Source organism: Eucyclogobius newberryi, unplaced genomic scaffold (genome assembly GCF_026437365.1).
Source record: "Eucyclogobius newberryi isolate DKJ021-1_F unplaced genomic scaffold, fEucNew1.0.hap1 SCAF_4, whole genome shotgun sequence".
Taxonomy (NCBI): domain Eukaryota; kingdom Metazoa; phylum Chordata; class Actinopteri; order Gobiiformes; family Gobiidae; genus Eucyclogobius; species Eucyclogobius newberryi.
The window spans coordinates 24219945-24243964 of NW_027316056.1; the positions used below are offsets into that span (position 1 = coordinate 24219945).

The following is a 24020-nucleotide window of genomic DNA, read 5'->3' on the forward strand; positions in this document are numbered from 1 at the left end:
AAGTCTTTCTCAATGAATTACATAGTTGTTAAAGAATAATCAAGCATAGAAATATTTCCAAGCATTATTGATCTGGTAAAACATCCATCCTCTTTTAAAGGAGATTTGTCTGTGTGAGACTGAGCCTGTTCTGAACAAGTGCGAGCAAGACACCAGCGGTAATCACAGTCCTCCTGAGCAGCGCCTGTGGTTCAATTTACATAAGATTAACACAATATGAGCCGCCGACTTTGCCACTGAGAAAGGAGAGGAGGCCGGGAACATTTGAGAATGTGGATCTGTTAGAAGTCACACTAAATGAAGTAACGGACTGGAACGGGCAGAACAATTGGAAGAGTAAAAATAGGAATATGAAAGACCGACTTGGTGCAATAATTCAATCTAAATCCGATTGTTACGGGAAGGTATTTAATTAAAAAGCTTTTATTATATAGTACATTCGCGACCAATCAAATATTAGAGGTGCTCTATGTAATGTTTCTCTGTGGATATGTCAATGCTTTTGCCTGTAAGTGTGGCATTAAACTTATCTGTCTTGCATTGAGTCACTTACAGGTCTTTTTATTGCTCATAATATGTTCAAAATCATAACGTGAGCACTTCTCTCTCCACAGATCTGACCTAAAACCTGACCTGGTGGTGTCACTTGAGGAGATAGATACATTCAGTGCCATACTGTGTAACATTCAAGTTAATCTTCATGGAGACAAGCAGATGCCGAAATCTCTATCAGAAAACATTGAACTTGTAAATATTTTTTCTTGCCCGTTCTATTCAGGGCGTGTGGGTGGTTTTGGTCTTTGTTGGAGAATAACTCTCGGGATAAGAGTGTACCCATTGTAGCACACAAGTAAACTATATACAAAAGTGTTATAATAGGGGAGGAAAGTAGCAAATTACAAATAGATTGTTTAGGTAATTTTTAAAACTGCGTATATGTATTTGTGGTACTTGCCATGTAATTGTAATTATTGTAGCTACTATTAAGATCATTGGAGTTACTGAGTTCAGTTCAAGTGCCATTCGATGTTTGTCTCACTTCTGTCTCTACAGTGCTTTTCTCTACTATAAACCCTGCTCTGATTGGCCAGAGAGCAGAAAATATGTGGATTGCGGTTCAAAAGCAACTTAATTCAGCTTTTTCAAACGGTTTAAGACCTAGAGTAATTGCTTTATTTGTAACTGTACTTTTACTTTTACATTATTGACCTGACAGAGGAAACCGTTTAATCTATGTATCCATCTATGTAAAAATCTATGTATGTCCAAAATCTTCTTTCTTGCTCAACTGAACTCTCATCTTAAAACAAATTAAATAAAACGTCTCTGTCAAGCACTGTTTAAAGGCCCTAAAATACAGAATAAATGTGCGTTTATGTAGCATGACACTGATCTGTCTGTGCCTGTTTTACAGCAATGCCTCCATAATCCCCATCCTAATCCGCTGTGTGTGTCTATGTGCGCTTGTGTTGCTTGGTATTTAAGCTTTTTGCCTTCCACGGGACTCTCTTTCCCACGCCTTACTACAACTACACTATATGTAATACCATGGATAGCCCCAGTAGTCTTCCACTTCTCTCCATCCGAGCACTCAGCACAATGGGCTGGATAGACTCGGCACTCCACCGTCGATATCTCTATTACCTACACAGTAAACACAGTGTGGATAAAATGGTTATGGTTGTATGACTTTTAAATGAGCTGATGAAATGTAGTGGTTGCAGAGGCAAAGAGGTGAGGGTGTCGGTGCAGCTAAGGAGACGCAGCAGAGCAACGCATTTAAAGTAATCCCACAATGACAGACGAAGTTTAGTTGGATGTTGACAGTGATTATAGGGTGGTTGAGGTCCTTAGTGTTTTGAAAATTACATGTCTCAATTTGGTTGCTATTTACCAGCGGTAGAAAGTAACTAATTGGGAAACTGTACTGTTTTTTTGTAGATTCTTAACCTGACCTTTCCTGAATAGTTGTAGAATGGTACATATCACGAATAATGACACAAACTTCTACACAATCAGAGTATCAAAGTATCAAGTATCAAAAATTCCTGATGGGGCATTTACAATTCCAAACAGGACAGAGTTTAGATATTGAATATATAGTTTCCTTGAAGAGCATGAGAAACAGGGTGGGATCCTCAGCAAGGATAATCCCATTAGCGATGTACGGCACGTTCAGATCGGCACTAACCACTGGAGTGTGTGTGGCCTTCTTGGACCATCCTAATTAGCCCATATGACTCACGTGAGGCGCCATGCAAGACGTGGTGGGAACAGGGCTATGGATGACCCAGAAATCTAGCAGCTAATGAGGCAATAGACTTTTCCACACGCTGAGACCGAGCCAGCGTGCGCAGGGCAAGAAGGTGCAGAAGACAGAGGGAGAGATTTCAGTCGATGGCATCAAGTTCAGTTGTATTCCAAGCGTAAAGGATCCTAATATGCCAGTACAAAGGGCTGAACGTTTAACAGACTTAACTGTGAAAAAGTTTTAATGAGGATTGACAAACTTAAAATTGAGAGAGAGTGCTGATAACACAAATATGGTTTTGAAAATAGTTTTATTATAAATTGATTTGAAAAGTCAGAAACTGATTCTTTTTTACAGGCTGCTGCTGTAATTGCTGGATTATTAGCGCTTCTAGGCTCTACGTGCACAAAATATGGTGTCCTCCAAACAAAATTCTTCAAATAAATCACAATGAATCAAGGTGTAATGCCACTGAATGTCACTAAAGCACACACCACTAGCTTTAACAAGTTATAGAAAATTGAATTGGTTGACTTGAAAAGAATCCATCACCATGGTGCTGACAGGATATGTTTATACCAGCATAATTAAAACATTGCAATTTAAATGCATACTGTCAAGGGTTTCTTTTGTATTTGCACCAACATTTGACATTTGCCTTTTCATTATAAAATCATCTTTTTAATGGACTGTATTGAGAAAGAGCAACTGACATTAGTGTATTCATTTATTAAATGAATACACTCTAAATGAGGTACACATGGGAAAAAATAAAAAAAATCTAAGTACTCATTCGACATACCCATGGGAACTTCTTACTAGGATGTCACAATATCACATGTTAGTTTTAAAAGTATTGTATCAAAGCTTCACAATTTCACAATTATTCCCAATAATTGACAATAGGACCAAACAATAGGGAAATCCTTAATTCTACCATTACAGTTAATTTTCTAACAGAAAAAAGAGTAAATTGATATAGATAATGTTTACCTTTTTCATTGTTTTTTGTAATGTAACTTTATGGAAGTTTAGCACACAAACATGGCAAATTTCAAAGATAACCGTCTTTTCAAATTTATGAATGTTAGTGTGATTTTGTTGTGTTATTTCTGTATCAACATATCATTTGTTCCATATGGGAGAAACTGTTACATTATATGACAAAATAGTTGTAACAATGACAAAATATCTTCCAGACATAGAAGGATGTTAAGAACCGCAATGTCAAAAAGAGCAGCGGATCTTCTCCCTGGCGTCAGAAAGCCAAAGGGCACTTCTCTGTTCATAACAACTCTGCGACGTGACAACTTCAGTGATAAGTGATATGAACAAGGAGGCACTTGGTTGCTGCACCCACGCTTCAACAGCCTGTGCTGCTCTTACTCCGACCTATAATGTCTGCTTCACTGCTTGTTTGACTGACTACACATTTCAGAGTGTTATCTCCATCAAACTCATAATGACACTGACAAGAGTCTCTTCAAACACAAATAAATAACATCAAAAAGCACACATCTGATGTAGGAGCACACAGGCCCACATCACCAGGCACTTCATTTCTTATGCCTCCCCCTCGGATCCACTCTGGCCTCCCCAACCCTCACACAATCACTATAGCAACATTACACTGTGCTGTGGCAGCCAGAGGGCTAATCAAGTCAGACATTACCACATACAACTGAGGAAGGAGGACTAGCAGCACTGGCCACAGCTGTCCACAAATCCCATCTGTTCACTCAAACTTCTGCAATTTGAACAGATATGCAAACTTACCTTTGTGCATGGCTCAGAAACTGAAGTATGAAAGAGGAATCTGCAAAAGAGACAAGACAGGAAGCTCACAAACTCATCTATTGACAACACAACTTTCATGGTCACTGGCCAGGGGCTATCACTTAAAATAAAACCTGTCCGGGCTGGAAAACAGAGGAATAGAAAGAGATTTGCAGGTTAAATGACACATTCATGTTACAGGAAGATGCCTGCTGGGTATGTCACTCTGCTGCCACCCTTAGGTTAAACCATGTAATTATTAACATTCTCTAATGCAGGCACTGTCCGCAGAATATGCTTTTAATAACCTCATCTAAACCGTGCAAATGTGAAAAACACACAGGAAGACCAACCCATTCACAGTCTTGCTCAGTCACATTACAGTACATGTGTCTCACCACTGTCTGTGCGATCAAACACTATTTCCAACTTTGATAAATAGTCTTTGTGATGTTTCCAGAGTCTGGTTGGAGGCCGCTTTCTAAAACTCTCTGAGCAGCCTACGTGCAGCCTCTGCATCATTTAACAAAGCAAAGAGGGGTGAGCGAATGCTTTATATTTAGAACAGTGACGCTATGCAAACTCCGGCAGCACTAACATGGGAGGAAAGCTCAGTGATGCGTTGGAGCTGCATATTCAATAATGTATCAGAGGCAGCGTTTTAAAAAACAGCTGGGGATTGCTTCTCTGCCTTGTCGTGTCTGCCTGTCTGTCTCTGTGAGTCTGTCCACCAGTCTGCAGCTGCTTCAGGGGGAGAGCGGATCTTTGGTTAAACTTTCATCCCGTCAACAGTGTCTTCTCTTGCCCGCTGCATCCCTGAGGGCCCATCTCTCTTCTCAGGACTCGTCTTTATTTTGTTGCCTGTTGGAGGCTTCCTCAGAAGACATAGCACAGCCTTTTAGCTGCATTAATCATATCATACACATCTGGCCTAGAATCCGCTCCCTCTGACAAACTCCTTACCTTGTGCTTGTGCAAAGGTCAATGTGATATTTAAAAACATACCTGTTTTTAGTACACAGGTCTGCCGTGCCGCTTCATTCTTGAGGATTGAAAGAACAAGAAATCCCTCTAGAATTCTCCTGCGGGTGGGAACAGAGATACAGGGGTGGGGGGAGGAAAGAAGAATACAAGGATTAGGTAGGTAGTCTTTGCCGCTCACGAAGCTTTCAAAACCCAACAGAGCGTCAACTTTTATCAATTTATGCCATGCTTTTTCAGAGGCCTCCTTTTATGTTCTGCCGATGTGAAGTCAGCCACGCCACAACCTTGGTCAAATGAACAGCTCTGAATAAGGTTTTACACAGCGAGGAAATCAAGTCTTTTAATGCTTCACAACAGCTCAGTACAAACTGTTTGGGCTGCAGAGGGGAAAGAGCAGCAAAAGTGCACGTTTGCTCTGTGTAACAAACTGTCCCAAAAGGTTGGAAATAAGGCATGTGAAAAGACAAAGCAAATAAAACTGTGTGGAGTAATGGATGCCAAGAGAAGTACTATCTTATTTTGAGTTTAGGTTTATATAGTATTTTTGAAATAAATAAGTCAAACTCTTCTTTAACAGGGGCAGATGCAAGACGAGCAACAAAAATATTTCCTTCTTAAAGAAAAGTGGGTATTAAGAATATGTCAACCTGGATAAAGTGGGAAAGCCTAAATTCGTTTCTCAATTTAGTGTACTGTTGCGCTAAAAAATACTGTGATTACCGTAATTAAAAAATAGCCTTGTAACTGTATTGTTAAAAATATGAACACGTGTTATTTTTGACCACAAGCATTTAGATTGGAGATTTTTTTAAATATGATTGGTAACATGTTTTACTTCAAATGTAGGAATAAAGTTTTTTTCATATTGATTAAAATGATCTCAATAATTATAACCGCTTTTCCAGGTGCTTGTCCCAATATCCTCCACTAGTCTGTGCTATTACACCGCTCCTGCGCGCGTGCTTCTGACCGACTTACTAAACAAGGCCAGAGGATGATGACAGCATATATTAACGGCTGCCACGTTCCCTTCTCACACAATGAGAGAGAAAAACACAATCCCAACACAACTGATAACCTGTTTTTAATACCCTCATTTCAGCTTCGAAGTTGCTCTCGAAAAATTGTAAACTATAAGCTATAGTTGGAAAGTAACAACGTATATATTTACCAAGTATTCAGGTACAGTTACATTTAGTAGTAATCTGAATACAGTTGCTTTGCTAAAATCAAAGGAAGACATAGTGGTATTTTATTGGTTTAAAAATGTGTGGCGTAAGTAAGAAGAATATTAAAACATTGCTCCTGTTGTTAAGAGTGTGTTCAAGCCCTGATCAGTGATAAATAAATGCATTACGGTGCATTATGGATACACAACGAAATACATTTAAAAAAAACAGTTTTAATCCTATGTCACATGTTTACACAACAATATAATGTTAAAGTATTCTAAGTATTCAGAATAATCCAACACTCTGATTGGGCCAGGGCAGGAAATACATTAGAAAATTAATTTTAATGCTGGTATAAAACGTTTTCAAAATATTTTTCCCATCACTGCCAAATTGTACAAAAACAATGTATTGGTCTGAACTGTATTTAAAAATATATATAAAAATTATTCACACAAACGCTTGAACGTGAATCGTGTTTTTTTGAGTTTGCAGTAGTATTGTAAGCATCAATGTACCGTCTTCTTTCCCACCTCGTTGTTTTGCAGTTGGTTGTCACTGCATCCCCAGTAGGAGAGAACCTCAGTGAGAATGTGCTTCACCTGCGCTGGGCCAGCAGAAGTAATTAAAGCCTTGGAGTGCACGGCAGAGCTCGAATCTAGATCACTCTGTACAGGACATTTGTGGTGGTGCAAGCACTTTTAGCACACAGGAAGCGCTACACACCAAAATGACTCTTTTTTACCAGTGAAGGCAAAAAGGACTAACTACTAATGTCACAGAATAAGTAAAAACATTTTGAATAAATAAAAAGGAATCGCAAGCAAATCATTGATATACTAAATAACATTTGATCTCATTGGTTATTGATGTGAGATGGCTATTCACTGTCCATTATTCATTTACAGCTTTTTACTGTCCTTAATTCACAAAAAAAAGTATTCTTAAATAGCCTACAGTTTAAATGATAACATCCCATAATCAATGGTTAAACTGTCTGTGCATAAAATCACCATAATTGTGCACAGTTTGTGTTTATGTCACAATATTAAACTTTATGGTACGATTATTGTGAGAGGAAATGTGATGATTTTACGAGTATTCGTGAGGATTGGCACTATGAGGAAACAACAGTGAAATCCTTTGCTTTGCTGAAATCATTTTGCTTTCATTCACAAGTTTTATGTCTTGCCTTTACGCACCAGCTTTATGAAATCAAACTTTATGAAGTAATGATGTTGTCGCATAAACAGGTATATTGAGCATTTAGCCCAAAACTTAATTCAGCTACACTGGTTTATGATACATTTGTCTTTTGTTTTTTGTATGCTTGAAAAACGACTATGGCTACTGGATAAGTCTTTGCAAAGAGAGTAAGCCAATTTTCAGTTCACACCGAGAGTGACACAAGTGGCTATTAGACGCGAGTCAAAATGTCAGCAGTAATTCAAAGGAAAATTCAATCCGGCTGTGCACTTTGGACATTACCTTTAAAATCTCCTGCAGTGGTGAAGTGGAATTATTCAGTGACGTTATATTGTGGCCAGTGGATTATTTACTAGCGCACGTCAGCGTCACACCAGAAACCAACTATTTTCTGCACAGCTATGGCCCAGATGGCTTTTTTTTAGTCAAGCTCTTTGGCACTCGCTGGTTTGACTTCACTTGGGACGTGTAAAGAGCTCCTTTTAAGTCTCTGTCCGCTGGATTCCACATCAAGGAAAGTGGGTAAGCAGAGCAGTGGAGTGGGCATCGCAGAGAGCATCACATGGTTCGTTCCTGCGCTCCAGTTTACTCAGAGGTGACACTCGGTCCCCACATCTCACACTGACATCATTACCTACTAGTGCACTCCAAAAGTGCAGAGGTGCAGAGTATTAAGGCATTTGGACTCAAAGAATGTACTATTACTAAGTGGTATTGTGCCAAAAGTGGTTGGCCTCACAGCGAAAAAAAGTCCTGGGGCCGTATTTAGCCCTGGATGGAGTGTTAACGGGAGCCTTTTCCAGGGGGCGGCTCCAGGGTGCTACCAAGAATAACCCAAAGCTAAACCCAGACTAATGTATCCTGTTTCCCAAATAGACGTTCCTCTCTAAGCTGAGCACATGTCCAGGTGTCTAACACAGCGCCTGAGTGGCAGAAAAAAAAAACACTTAAAATATGTATTATTCTATAACTTAGAATTTGTGTTATTTAAGCCCATGAAGGTTGTATTATTAGGATTATTTTGTCCAGAAATAAATTGGAAGTTTTGAAGTTTATTACCGGTAGTTATGATTCTGGCCATTCACAGAATGTACCAAACCACGCCCTCAAGTTGCTTCATTTCAGCTCATATTTCCTCATAATGGCACCTCTTGTTTAGAATTCCACGCCCTGCGCTATCATCAATTGTGCCGACGCAATATGTCAGGAAATCAGCTCAGAAGCGCCTAAGGTAACGCTAAGACTGGGGGCAAAATATGGCCCCTGGTGTGATCGGGTGCGTGGTAAAAAAAAGGAAAAAACAACAATGTAAAATCTGCAACTAAATATGTTTTATTACTTAATTGAATCACCTTCCATCTATAGTTGTATGGGACATACATTCTGCTTTTGAAGTAACATCTACATACACAATACAATCTTGTACTAGATTTTTTTGTTTTTGTTTTTGGAGATGAAGGAAGGAAGGACATACAGCAAATTGTCTGAAATGGATTCAGCCTCACATGGCGCGCATGAGTTCAACAAGACCACCAAGTGGCATGAGATCAAATGCAACTCTAATTTTCACTAAAATCTAGTTTACTCAAATACTATAGATATCTGTTCTGCACATTTTTCAATCTAATATGTCAACAAATGAAGAGAGAAATATGTGCAATTTTTACACATAAAATGTCTTGGTGAAATGCATATAATACCTTCCAATTTACCTGCAGTGTCTTGCCTTATTTATTATAAATCAGTTCATTATATACCAGATTCACAACCCTTAGAACCAAAAATAAAAAAAAATAAGTGTAAAACTATATTGTAAACATGTTAACTCTCTCAAGGTTAGTTCGCCGTGCAAATCAAAGTAAAAAGTGTGGGAGGTTATTACAGGTTAAGTCATATGTAGGGACTCTCCCATGACACAATTTGCAATAAACGTCAACTTGTTTGACACTTAAAATTTAATGTGCATCTTGTCTTCAGTATTTTTGGGCTTGCACATTGGGATCTGTATCTGCAGCGCAGTTACAAGATTCATGAAATGATGCATCAGTAGTGACCTTAAAACAACTGACTTTCTGTAGGGAACCTCCAGAGACACAGACAAAGGTCTTAATAAAGCAGCTACATCACAACCTGTGTGTGTAATAAAGAGGAAAAGAAGACACAGCAGGAGCGGCTTAGACTCACGACAAGTTATCCTACACATAATAATTTTACTTTATAGAAAGATGTTTTAACTCTCATTCAAGAGTCATTGTCAATCTGTGGATCAAGACTGAGAACTCAGATATTTTACTCTGAGTAGGCCCTGCTCACCGGGCGCAACCTTCTGATAATGGCTGTTTACGTTTCATTTGAGACTACTCTTCTTTGTATCCTAACAGTCCTATAATGGGCTATGTCGGTGTAGTCCCTCATTAGTCCAGGAGTGTTCCAATGTAGAACTGAATCTTTTCTACTATAATGGGCTATCAAGATCCTATTGTAAGCTGACTGTTGCTCCCTCATCATTGAGTACCTGATTAGCATCAGAATGGCCAGGGCTTCTCCCGCCCCATGGCTTCAAAACTCTATTGTATACGACTGGTAAATTGAACCTTGACCTAAGAGGGATTCTTTTTTTTTTAAACAAAAATTGTCTCCTTGACTCTTTGAGGAGTCTCATTCTGGAGTCTACTTCAGAATGAGCTCATCGCTCAGTCTGGAGTGGTTGTTTCAGTTAGTTAGCAGCTGGCTAATGCTAGTTTACATATTATTGCATGGCGATGCTAATAAACGTTTGTCTACTTAGACACAAGCCTAAGTTCTAACTGTACAGGTGTTATATTTTAGGATCAGACAGTCACACAAAGTCTGTGCTCTTGATCGTGTTGAGGGCTTGTCCAGTGCAGAGGGCTTGTGGATGAGGAAGCTTAGATGTAAATGTCCGCAACTGCATGTGGTGATGTCTTCAAAATGGCAGTGACAACAAACAAAAGTCATTTTTAAAATTGATTTAAGGACATAGCATTGGACAAACCAGATGCAATGTTTTAGGTGTATATAGCAGAATATGCTAATTTTCAACACCTGTCCATAGGGCCAATTTAGAGTTGCCAATTCTGCCTAACACATGCATGTCTTTGGACGGTGGGAGGAAGCTGGAGAACTTGGAGAGAACCCACGGTAACACGGAGAGGACATGCAGACTCCACCCAGAGAGATCATGTGCTGGGAATCGAACCCATGATCACCTTCTTGGGAGGCAAGAGCGCTAACCGCCTTTGCCACTGGGCACATGTGACTAAAACCCATAGATCTTTTTTATTGTAAATATATTTGTTTATTATATTCATTGTGATACCAATATTTAATTTAGTTTTTTATCTGAAGTTTTTTGATACTTTCTATTTGTTCTGCTGCATAGTGTACTGCATTGTAATGACAATAATCTCCCCTTTGGGATGAATAAAAGTAATTCTGATTCTGGATTGGCTGCCATTGTGCACACATCACAAGTTCTCTACAACTACGGAAAATAATGTACAGTCCAATGAAGTCAGAAGGAAAGGAGAATCTGAGAACTATAATCTATAATCACTGGAGAGACCAGCTACTGTATGATACCAGCTACTGTATGATTTAGCAACGGCATTGAGGAAAAGAGAGAGTTGGTACTGAGAATGCTGGTGAATACTCGTGGCTTGAAGAAGGAAAAAAGTAATACAGAGATGAGGTGAAAGAGGGCACAAACTTACAGTAATTGGTGAAATATAGAGCAAGGAACTGTGCCTATAATAATGTTTTTCATTTCCTCTTGACAATGCAACTCAAACAGAAAATCACACTGCCTACTACCAGTACTAACTATGTGGATGCTATTGTGCTCAAGGTGGCCCTGTAGTCACAGTACATATGGTGACTATTGTGAATTATCATTTGAGTAGACGCAACAAATTACTCAGCGGTGTCCTAATTTTAAAGACATTAGACGCTACAGAGCTGCAGGCTACAATGAGACAGAATGAGCCAAAGTACAATAAAAAGAAAAGTGTCTTCAGCACAGAGGGGAGTGAGGAGAAATGAGAAGAGAAGAGGATGAAGGGAATTATAGCAAATGAGAAAGGACAAATAAGTGATAAGAGATTGTAAAGTGGAGGAACACCGGGCAGCTCCATCTGCTCTGAAGGGTGGAATCATTCAGAACAGACAATTCCTGTGCAAAGTCTAAAGTGCTAACGTCTTTGACAACTGTTTTCCTTCCAGGAGAATTTGTGGCGAGAAACATTTCTGCATTTTAATGAACAAAGTCTAACTCAGGGGTGTCAAACGTGCAGCCCACGGCCCCCAGGACGTTTGAATTCGGCCTGCAAAACAATTTCTAATTTATATTTACAAATCTTCTACTACCGGTACAAGTTCCACAGTCCTTTGCAGCAGTCGCCCCTCCCCCACGCTACTCAGCTCTGCTGGATGCCGACACACGCACTAAACTGGACTTGAGCAGAGGTCTGAGCGGGAAAAGAGACATGTGGTTTTGGGAAACACGTGGAAGAAAGAAAGAAGACGGTTTGTGGGTGTTAGATCGGTACTAAAAGGGGTGCTAATGTGGAGCTAACAACAAGAAAACATTTGTGATGATGCTCTGTGAGGGAAACATCGAAGTGCAAACTTGGACAGATCAGGAGCCACAGGTACAAAACACAGGTCAGAGTGTAATAAAATATAAACATGACAGAGTGAAGTCACTAATGTGACTGTGAACACAAACACAATGCACTCATTTGATTCGCTACATTAATAATTTATCACTAAGATAAGCTTAAACTATAAAAAAGAATTAGCTCGTATTTAATTTGTGCAGTAACAGCAGCAGGTCTGTGATATCAACATCATCATAAATCATATCACAAATCCATATTCCTGTATCTGCTGTTAATCACGCCCGGGTCTACAGGAGTGCAAAGGGTGCATTGTAACCTCATTTGAAAGTGTTTGCTCCCTCATTTCAGGTGCGTTAAATAATGACACTTAATGGAAGAGTGTCATCTTCGTACCCTTTGAAATGAATGTGATGTTGTTGAATCTTTAGTTTATATTTGTTTAAGAAAAAATATAACAAAGTAAGTACAGATCAGGGGCGGTATCAGGAGGGGTAGGGAAAATCTGTCTTGAATGGAGGAAAATAAAGATTACTCAAACATGCATAAATCATTCTAAATGAAACTTCAAGTGGGGAAATACATCATTTTTGAGATACTGAATCACATGGAATATCCAATCCCTTTCTAAAAAGTCCTTCTCCTGCTGATAGGAGAAGTTCTGGGTAAGAAAACACCTGACATTTCCATCTTGGAGGCAAGCATTAATTTGAGCCGAATAAATAGGAAGAGGTGACAGGGTGTCATCAAGGTACAGCTGGGTGAGACTGCCACGACCTCACACTTGCTTATTTCTTCCATTTGACAAGGTCGTAAAAGTGATATTGGAATATGCCCAACTGAGTGCAAGGCATGTTGGAGTAAGAACAGCCACAGAATGACTGGGTTTTTCCTAATGAAGCCTCTATGCTAAAGTGACCCATTTTCCAAACTCTTTTGCTCAACCTCTCACTGATAAAGCTGCCCCAAATTCTTCACAAGATAAAGCATAAATAATGCATACATTTAATTAAAATGATCAGGATATATTCGTCATATATTCTCTTTTTCCGAAGCATTAGTCCTTGAGTTTGTTTGGACCCAAGAGGGATGAGGTCAGTCTTCATTGTGGTGAGAAAATGTCACAGTGGAGACGGTAAATTACAATAACACAAATGAACTTTCTCTTTAAAGGACAAGGCGCGATTGAAAATATGTTTTACCTGCAAGTGAGTGTGCGTGTTTATGCTCCAGATTACACACTTACTGAAATTCAGCCTTGTTTCTTTTTATGGTACAATTTTTTCATGCTGAACAAAGCAATTTGTTTCTTTAAATTAACTGTGGAATTGCTTCCATCATGCTCATCAAAGTACATTTAGTATTTCAGTTATGACATAATAGAATGATTTTGAGAATATTATAAAAAATAATGGGGTAAATGTATACAGTGAAACATAGTGGTGTGGTGCAAATTGCATAGCCATGCAAGATAGCAAGGGATTTACTAAAATATCTTACAATTATAAAAGTCCCTGGAGCTACTGATTATACAGTACTCAGACATGCACTCGAAGCGGGTTGTTAACACAGCACACTCAGCTTCCAGACTCCAAAAAGACAAGTTCTTGATTTACATTGTGCCTCCATAATAACTGTCCTCCATAGACTTACCTGCTGACCCCCTCCGGGGGTCATTTACTGCTCACAGACACGACAGCTAAATGATATAAGGCACTTCTAGTGGTCTTCTCATAGTTCTAGTGTTTCATTTACAGTCTACATAATTCACAATTTTGACCTCCTTTGGGTTCTTGGTTAGAACGACCACCAAAGAGCCACTAATTTAATATTTCCAAAATGGGGGGTTATTTGTAAATTTTGGGCATGCTATTAATGTAAAGTTTATGTAATAGTTTGCAAAGTTTCAAGCTTTATGTAGCACATGTTTTGTGCTGTTTAGTGGCCTAATACATGAAAGAATGAGTGAAATGAGCATTTACTGGTGCTCGTTGTCGAAGGGCTAGCACATGCCTGCTGGGTGGGGCAGGTCACAACGTTGTGAGTTCAACTTTGGCTCGTGACAATTTTTGCTGCACGTCAAATAAAGTCTACGGACCAAAAGGTTAGGTTAAGTGTTAGGGTTGCAGACCCCTGGCATAAAGCCAAAAGGCCAGTGGGGGGCAGTGTGCACAGTGCTAAGGCAGACATTTACATGGCGAGAAAAATCTGTGCATTGCTGGAATAAGTGCAAGAAGAATATAAAATTGTACTTTATTTGATCTGAATTAAAATTATCCATTGACATGGGCTAAAAAACAGAACACAACAACAACAACAACAACAACAACAACAACAACAACATTGTTAACATCTTACAAAATATGATAAAAATCATTAAATGCCTTTGAAGATATGAATAAAACATTTTGCTCCCCCTCTCCTAACCTACAACCAGTTTTTTTTTCTGAACACAATATTTCCAAATACAAACTTACATGCCATTTCAGGCCAGTTGTGTGATACTTTGCTGTGTGCCATTCCCTTCTGTCTCCACATCAGGAAAGAGGCGCAGATTTGTCCTGTCCATGTGTGTGTGTACGTGCTGTCATCCACATGGTAAAAAATGAGGTGCATAAGTCATCCAGTGAGAGGTAGTCGCTAATAGGACAGAGCCTGCTCCCGTTCCGGTGCACCGACACATGAAGAGTACGCACACATGCACTGTCCCTCTCATACATTTGCAGCCAATGAGCTATAGCCTTATTACACATCTATATTCCTGCCGCCGCTGTCCTCCTGTAAATGCAACAAGACCATTTACACACACTGCAGTCATCCGTCTTCGCATTCACACGTCAAGCTATTTTCACATGGCTGTGTTTATTTAACTCTTTATCTGAACTGTATAACACTGTATACAAACCCCCAAAAATGTACACTTTTTAAGATGAAATATATATATAAAAAAAAAAAAAAAAAACATAGAGCTCTTTATGATAATAGTTTTGCCACATTTTGCAACATCTATCTATCTATCTATCTACCTATCTATCTATCTATCTATCTAACTTTCTCAAAGCGCATGAAGTTGTTGTTCTAATGCTCCAACTAAAAGGCCAGTACCAAAATATGATTAAGTCAGCTGACCAGACCATCCAGTGAAGGTGAATACAGGTCAGAATCCGACACCATGCTTCTAACAAAAATCTTTTTGATTAGATATATATGTTTGGGTACGCCTTCTTACAATACTGACATGGATTATTTATCTGTCTAAAACTATTTTAAGTCCTGGAGCCACTAAGCAATAATGCAAGACATGGGAAGTTTATGTTTGGACTGATTTTCTACCTCATATTAGTCAAAAAATGTCAAGCCAGGCTTATTCATGCACAGACATGAATGGTGGAGACAATGCTTAGTATTTCCGATGCAAGTGTCCTGCCTGAGACATTCAGCCACTTTTGAGACCTAATTTAATGATTTGAGCAGCAAATACAGAGAGACAACTGGGTTGCTGTTATTTAACAACTTCATTGTTCTTTTAAAGTGGTCGTACTAAATCTTTGTCCATGTAGATGAGCCAAATTTGTTTTGCCCCAGTACAGATTATTATTACTCAATGAAGATGTTATTGCTTTAAGTGTTTGACAGCACAACAATAAACATTTATATCAAGCATTAGTTGGTTTTTTGCTATTAAATTGAAATCTTTAAATTTGTCCTTTTAACATAAGATAAGATAAGATAGCCTTTATTTGTCCACACAATGGGAACATTTCGGTGTTGCAACGCAAGTAGATACAGAAGTAAAAGAACAGATAGAAAAACTCTTATAAATAAAACTCTTATAGACAAAAACCTCTCATATTCTTAATAAGGAATAGAGAGAAACAAAAAAATAAAAAATAACCTAAGACAAAAGTAATAATTTGTACTGTTGTCGACAAAAGTCGGTCTTGGTTGACCAAAGCTATGCCCAGGACATTTACTGCCGGTAATTGACTTGAAAGAGTCATGGTGGTACGTTATAGCATATTTTAGTGGCGAGACTTTTCCCTTGTTCTCCATTTAAACCAACGGAGTTCCCGCTGGACCTGAAGTGCGATTACAACGAAAGTGCTAATCACGTGGGAAAAGAGGGAAAAGTGGTCCAGGCAGAATAAGGTCAACTTGACCATGCTTCTACCAAAGAGCCCTAACAAAGCCACAAGACTACAAGAAATTGCCCACTTACCAAAATATAGAATACTACTAAACTGTGTATTTATCTGTAAAAAGGCAGATTAAACTCCCAAATGTGATAAAATGTGAATATATGATTATATTTCTGTGATGTATTTTATCTGCATAATAGTGATATTTTATCTGCATCATTAGTCTAAGAGAAGAACGGGTGTGTGACAAACTGGATTTGTGAAGGGGTCGTAAAGATGGCCAAAGGATGTTTACCCGAGGGGGGGTGATAACCCAGAGGAGTCTGGGTAATGTTTACCCAAGGCTTGATCTCTACGGAAAAATACCAAGTGCCTTGATGTGAGGCTGACCAATGAGAAATGTGACCCGCCTATTCCAGAATATCTAATAAAACCAACCAGCATGGGAAAGAACAGTGTGAGACGCGGGGGTGAGACGCAGGAGGGTCAGCCAGGCTCCTTACAACGGCTTGGCTGACACAGTCCCCGCGTTTTCTCCCATGCATGCCATACAAATGTCTGATGTTTCTGTGTCGTTTCATATTCTAAGTTGAATTGTGTTCTCTATGTGTTAAGGAATAGCATCGGGTGTATGTCTGATTTCTTGACATTTTCTGGTCCTTCGAGCCGGATGACAAGCTGCCTTCGCGGAGATTGACGGGTGAATCGGTGAAGTCTGTGCACAGCTGAAAGAAGTCCACTTTTCCCGTGGCCGCCCATCGCACCTCAGTCTCCGCGAGGAGAGCGCGTCGTTTCGAGGCAGCAGGAGAACACAGGCGACAAAGAAGGTCAGACAAAAATTTTGTGTGTGAAAAAGAGTTAGCCATAAAACGTTTTATGCATTAGTTTGATATTTACTGGAAATATATTGTAGACTTATGGACGAGATAAGTTTCTCACATAAGCAAGGCAGTTAGGTATTACTGAGGAAATACCCAGTTTCATATTACTGAGGAAATACGCAGTTTAGGTATTACTGAGGAAATACCCAGTTTAATATTACTGAGGAAATATGTGTGAATGTAAGCGCTGTGCACGAGCGAAGTAAGTAAGAGAGAAGTGTGAATGTGTGAATGAGGATTAATAAGTGATTAACTAACAAGTGTGAATCACAATTAATCATACAAGGGTCACAAGGCGTTATTCTGAGAGATCTAAAATTTGCAGTCACGGGTGAATCTTTAAACACCCAGCATTATCTCCGGTGGAAAATCAATAAGAAATTCTACTAGAAGCTTGAGATATGACGTGACTGTAAAGCAAGTAGCATTTCTCTCAGACGACCGAGACCACATAATGCCAAAATTATCACCCCAAACTGTACAAAGACAAAGGAAAAGTCATAAGAGGATTTTGGAGGGAGACTTCCAGTATGCTCAGATGACGTGGCAGAGAGGGGGAGATAAGGGGGGTCAACAAGGCAGGAGAATGGGGAGAAAGCAGTTCAGAGGACGCTCTGAACTGATGAAATAAGTAAAACTAAACTCAGTTGGTTTTAAATTTTAGTATTTCAACAATTTAGGGTTTTGTTTGATTGACAACAATCAATTATAAAGATTTTATTAAACTTGATAAGAGATGAAGATGAATTCAGATTTTTATAGATGGCCAATTTTTTGGGGAATGTGATCACAGACAGGACACTTCCTGTCCCCGACATAGAATACAAAAGTTGTGTTTTTACGGTATCGTGTTTTTTGTGTGCACAGAACAAAGCTATGTTTTGTTTTGTTTTATTTTTGGACTTGACGGAAATTATCTTTTTGGACTTATTATGTAACCATAATGCATGACTAGATGAAAGTACAGGACGAAAAGACAGAAGTGTTTTTATATTTAGAATCAAATACAGGCACAGGCCTGGAAGTGATAATATGGGTAAATGGGTGACTACTGATGTTTTTGGACATAGGAGTAGAACGGGCAGTAAGTAAAGTGATAGTAAAAGTTATATCAGTAACTTATTTATTTGTATTATCATGAGGAAACCTTGTATTGCATGTAGACGTAAGTGAGGGAATAAGTTAAATAGTGACGTCCAATGCCCTCCCAGGAAAGACATGAATGGGTCATTAACTAGGGGATTGACGCAGAAGTGGGGGGACATGGGACATACATGTGTTTATTAACTAAAGACAACAGGACACCAAGTCATAAAGATAGTCAGAGATAAGGGGCTATTGACTGGCAAAGAATCTGGAGGACTCAGGATGGAGCAGATGTCCGTTAACTTTACAGATCACAGGGAGACCAAGAGGTTACACCTCAGGGGGGGTTGACGTGATGAGTAATAAGGAGAAGAGTTAAAATTAACAGGGAAAGAATTTGACATTCTAAAGTAAATACCTGAAGGATTGTGGAGATTCAATCAAGAATTGAATAGATTTAAATAAGACAATATCATCTAAATTTAGACGTTATAGAAGTTATGAAAACCAGTGATAACAGGACTTAAACATTACAGGACTCAGGACGGAGGCAAGAGATGGTTAGACTGATAAAATGATGTGCCTTATGGACAAGGGGAAGGTTTAGAATCATTTTGATTTGTTAATACACATATAGACTTGCTAGAACAAACTAATACACAATGTTTGTAAAGCACCACATGAGCAGGTGTGAGAGATTGAGTTTGAAACTCACCTGAAGCACATATAGAAGATTAGAACATATTACATTAGATGTGTGACTTTATTCAGGCCACACCCACAGAGGAGATGTGAAATTGTTAATTATGATGAAGAATTCAAAGTTGTGAACTGACCCTTATGGCCGGCTCAACGGGGGAATTATTGAGATAATTATTATTGTTTGATGTATTTGAATCACACACACACACACACACACCCACACACACATACATACACACACACACACACACATACATACATACATACATACGCGCGCACACGTGGAGACCAAACATTTAGAGTTTGAGACATTTAGAGTTTGAAACTTTTAGAGTTTGAAACATTTAGAGTTTGAAACATTTGGAGTTTGAAACAAATGGTGGTAAAACAGAGGTTAGGGCAGTGTCGGATAACAGACACATAGACGGATTACAGACACACAGGGTGGGGGCCCAGCGCCGTGGAAGGGGGGGCTCAGCCAGGGATGTGACCACTGAACTGTGAAAGGTCAAGAGGTGACATTGCGGAGTTGGAGTGACAGACGCAATTCCATCTCTTCCTTGATTACATCTTGGATTAGTGAATGTTGTAAACTATCTGGATTATTGAATTTTGTTTAAATGTAGAATTGTATAGAAGTTTGAGAAATGGGCAAAGCCATATCTCAAAAAGGAGGGATATATACGTGTAAACAAATATTCCGAATCAATAATTACTAAAAAAAAAAAATTCTAAAAAAAAATTGTAAACAAGAAAACTGTTTGAAATGCACTGAATTGTCGAAAAGACTTTGTTTATCACCACAGCAGAACGTGTTGGAGATGTGGTGTTTACAGAGACGAGCCAGGTGGACGAGCAAAGTGGACGGAGCCACACCGTGCCGTCCTCACACCGACCAGGGGAGGACGAGAACATGGGTGCTCTCATGGGAAAGTGAGAGAAATGTCTGGACAACACAGCGGCAGATCCATAACATCGCAGACGCAGGACTTCGTTTGTATGAGTTTTGTCCAGAGTCTACGGTAGAGTACGATACTCTGCTACGATGAACGAGAGACAGAGGCTACGGTGCGCAGAGTACCATACTCTGTGGAAAGAATCAACGAGTTATCATCATCACAAGTGATGACGATAATATGGGTGCTGAACACCTGTATTATGCACGGGACAAACGGGACAATCGGGACAATCGGGACAATCGGGACAATCGGGACAATCGATCAACATACACAGACATGGAATAGAGGGAAGAAAATAAGTGATCAACATGAAAGGTTATGAAATGCATAATGTATAATGTACAATGTATAATTGACATGACAGTAGCTGAAGAAACACAATGGCATATTACACCACAGCCACAGTTGTTTGCACTAACTAAGAGAGTTCTTTTTTATCTGCTACAACATAACTACATGTAATGTTAATGAGATTATGAATTGAGATGGGAAATGTACCAGTTCATATGTGTCATAGGTGTGATCGAAGCGAGCAGCGGAGGGAGGTCTCTTAAGAAACCAAGTGAGGACGTATGGTGGTGTGGAGACACAGTGCTGAGGGCTTGGAAACAAAGGGACTAGGACGTTGTGCCTATGTCTCTTTTGTGACCAGCATCACCCAGAACCATACCGCAGGGTCAAGGTCGAGAGGTTAGTGGACAGTCTGGTCCCAGTAGCACCTGATACTACGTATTTGATTCTATTGGGGTGTCCAGAGAGGTCCCTGACGAGTCAAACTGACTGACCAGAGAGCAGCGGGTTTTCCGCTAGTACTTCTATATTTCCCATCACACCGCACAAAATTATAGACAAGATAAATTGTCTGTTTGTCAAATTACAGAGATTGACCAATCTGACTCAAAATTTAGGACAGTAATGGCAGTAGACATGTTGTGGGCTGAGAGAAAAGGAGTGTGTTCAATGTTTGAAGATTGTGCATAACTTTTTGAGTGTAAAAGTGTCATTTTAACACCAATATGAAAGACATGTTGAAAACTGAAAAGAATAATATGTTTGGCATATGAGACAGAGACTAATGCTTTGATAAACAGGAGGGAAATGTGATAAAATGTGAATATATGATTATATTTCTGTGATGTATTTTATCTGCATAATAGTGATATTTTATCTGCATCATTAGTCTAAGAGAAGAACGGGTGTGTGACAAACTGGATTTGTGAAGGGGTCGTAAAGATGGCCAAAGGATGTTTACCCGAGGGGGGGTGATAACCCAGAGGAGTCTGGGTAATGTTTACCCAAGGCTTGATCTCTACGGAAAAATACCAAGTGCCTTGATGTGAGGCTGACCGATGAGTAATGTGACCCGCCTATTCCAGAATATCTAATAAAACCAACCAGCATGGGAAAGAACAGTGTGAGACGCGGGGGTGAGACGCAGGAGGGTCAGCCAGGCTCCTTACAACGGCTTGGCTGACACAGTCCCCGCGTTTTCTCCCATGCATGCCATACAAATGTCTGATGTTTCTGTGTCGTTTCATATTCTAAGTTGAATTGTGTTCTCTATGTGTTAAGGAATAGCATCGGGTGTATGTCTGATTTCTTGACACCAACTCACTACCACTATCAAGATAACTAACTTATTTCTGCTTATGTTATTATTGATCCTTTCAAATAAATAAATAAAAATATTACTTGAGTACCAGGAAAACAAATTGTATTACTTGTCTAAACGACTAAAGGACTACAGTAACGTCCCCTGCTTGTTTCCAAAGATATATATAAGTTTAATACCATACTGTGGAACACTGAAGGCAAAGTAATAACACGCAAAATGTCTGATCATTGTGATCTCAATTTGGGAGGATCTGTTCCATTCTTTTGGACATGATTGAGGTGTGTATACAATAGATCACGTTCAAAAATGAGATTGGTCTATATGAGCTGCAATCAAGTCAATCCTTCCCTTCTTTAGGTATATGTTATGGATATGATGGATATTCCAACTCAAAGGGATCTGAGCTTTTTTTAAGGCCCAGTTAAAAGTTGAGTAAGGAATCAAATTCACAACGCTGAGGTTGACCACACAGAGCCTGGCCCTGTGTTTCTCTGGTGGTCTCTGATGCTGAACTTATGTGCAGTACTAATATTTGGTTTTCTGTGGCTAGGAGCTTGTGATGTTTCAAAGATAAAGCTCTTTATAGACCCTGCCTCCACCCTTTAATGCTTACTGCTCAGTAAATGTTGAATCAAGCTTTACTCTGGCCTTTGTGTAAACTCTGACCAGCTGTCTCCTCAGTAAACTTTATTTTCTTTCTTTTTTAAAATGACAGGTTTGAAGTCAAAAAGCCTGCCTTGGGCCTGAAGAGTAGTCCAGGAGGGGCAGAGTTGTCAACCAATCACCACCTGGTGAGTTGGATCCGCTGGCAGAGGAGGAAGCCGGACAGACTTGGCAGACCCAAGCGCATTGTGAGGGTCTGTTGGGAACGTCTTGTGGAGCCCTCTGTCAGTAGGGTATTCAACTCGCACCTCCGGGAGAGCTTCTCCCGTTGTGGTTGGGGACATTGAGTCCGAGTGGACCATGTTCTCCGCCTCCATTGTTGATGCGGCTGCTCGGAGCTGTGGTCACAAGGTCTCCGGTGCCTGTCGTGGCGGCAACCCCCGAACCCGGTGGTGGACACCGGAAGTAAGGGATGCCGTCAGACTGAAGAAGGAGGCCTATCAGGCCACTCTGGCTTGTGGGTCTCCGGAAGGTCATCGACAGGTATCGGCAGGCCAAGCGAGCCGCGGCTCGTGCTGTCGCAGAGGCAAAAACCCGGGCCTGGGAGGAGTTCGGGGAGGCCATGGAGGAGGACTATCGGTCGGCACCAAAGAAATTCTGGCAAACCGTCCGGCGCCTCAGGAGAGGGAAGCAGTGCCTCACCAACACCGTTTACGGTGCGGGTGGAGGCCTGCTGACCTCGACTGGGGATGTCGTCGGACGGTGGAAGGAATACTTTGAGGATCTCCTTAATCCCTCAGTCACGTCTTCCGAAGAGGAAGTAGAGACCGGGGACTCGGAGGCTGGCTCATCCATCACCCAAGCTGAAGTCACTGAGGTTGTTCGCAAACTCCTCGGTGGCAGGGCTCCGGGGGTGGATGAGATCCGCCCTGAGTACCTAAAGTATCTGGATGTTGTAGGACTGTCTTGGTTGACACGTCTCTGCAACATTGCGTGGCGGTCGGGGACCGTGCCTCTGGACTGGCAGACCGGGGTGGTGGTCCCTCTGTTCAAGAAGGGGGACCGGAGGGTGTGTTCCAACTACAGAGGGATCCCACTCCTCAGCTTCCCGGGTAAGGTCTATTCCAAGGCAATGGAGAGGAGAATCCGACCGATAGTCGAACCTCAGATTCAGGAGGAGCAGAGTGGTTTTCGTCCCGGTCGTGGAACACTGGACCAGCTCTATGCCCTCCATCGGGTGCTCGAGGGTTCATGGGAGTTTGCCCAACCAGTCCACATGTGCTTTGTGGATCTGGAGAAGGCTTTCGACCGTGTCCCTCGGGGTGTCTTTTGGGGGAGTACGGGGTCCGGGGCCCTTTGCTCAGGGCTGTCCGGTCCCTGTATGACCGGAGCAGGAGCTGTGTTCGCATTGCCGGCAGTAAGTCAGACCAGTTCCAAGTGCATGTTGGACTCCGCCAGGGCTGCCCTTTGTCACCGGTTCTGTTCATAATTTTTATGGACAGAATTTCTAGGCGCAGTCAGGGGTCGGAGGGTGTCTGGTTTGGGGACCACAGGATTCCATCTCTGCTGTTTGCAGACGATGTTGTCCTGATGGCTCCATCAAACCCGGATCTGCAACATGCACTGGGACGGTTTGCAGCCGAGTGTGAAGCGGCTGGGATGAGAATCAGCACCTCCAAATCCGAGGCCATGGTTCTCGACCGGAAAAAGGTGGCTTGCCCTCTCCAGGTGGGTGGGGTGTCCTTGCCCCAAGTGGAGGAGTTCAAGTATCTCGGGGTCTTGTTCACGAGTGAGGGAAGGATGGAGCGTGAGATCGACAGGTGGATCGATGCAGCGGCTCCAGTGATGCAGTCACTGCATCGGACCGTTGTGGTGAAGAGGGAGCTGAGCCGAAAGGCAAAGCTCTCTATTTACCGGTCGGTCTACGTTCCTACCCTCACCTATGGTCATGAGCTTTGGGTAGTGACCGAAAGAACAAGATCGTGGATACAAGCGGTTGAAATGAGTTT

The 24020-nt window shown here is 40.7% G+C and overlaps 2 protein-coding genes across 22 annotated transcripts in view; both read right to left on the reverse strand.

Moving 5' to 3' along the window:
* The window catches only part of allc (allantoicase), a 45390-nt gene extending 32580 nt beyond the window's left edge, over window positions 1-12810 (reverse strand). The window contains exon 1 of the mRNA XM_072462671.1: window positions 12801-12810. The gene's annotated coding sequence lies outside the window, so the exon portion shown is untranslated. The remainder of the gene's footprint in view (window positions 1-12800) is intronic.
* The window catches only part of ptprdb (protein tyrosine phosphatase receptor type Db), a 177274-nt gene that overhangs the window by 100569 nt on the left and 52685 nt on the right, over window positions 1-24020 (reverse strand). For all 21 annotated transcript variants that reach the window (XM_072462654.1, XM_072462650.1, XM_072462651.1 and 18 more), the window contains exons 4-5: window positions 5033-5109; window positions 4028-4067 (exon numbers count right to left, since the gene is read on the reverse strand). The gene's annotated coding sequence lies outside the window, so the exon portion shown is untranslated. The remainder of the gene's footprint in view (window positions 1-4027; window positions 4068-5032; window positions 5110-24020) is intronic.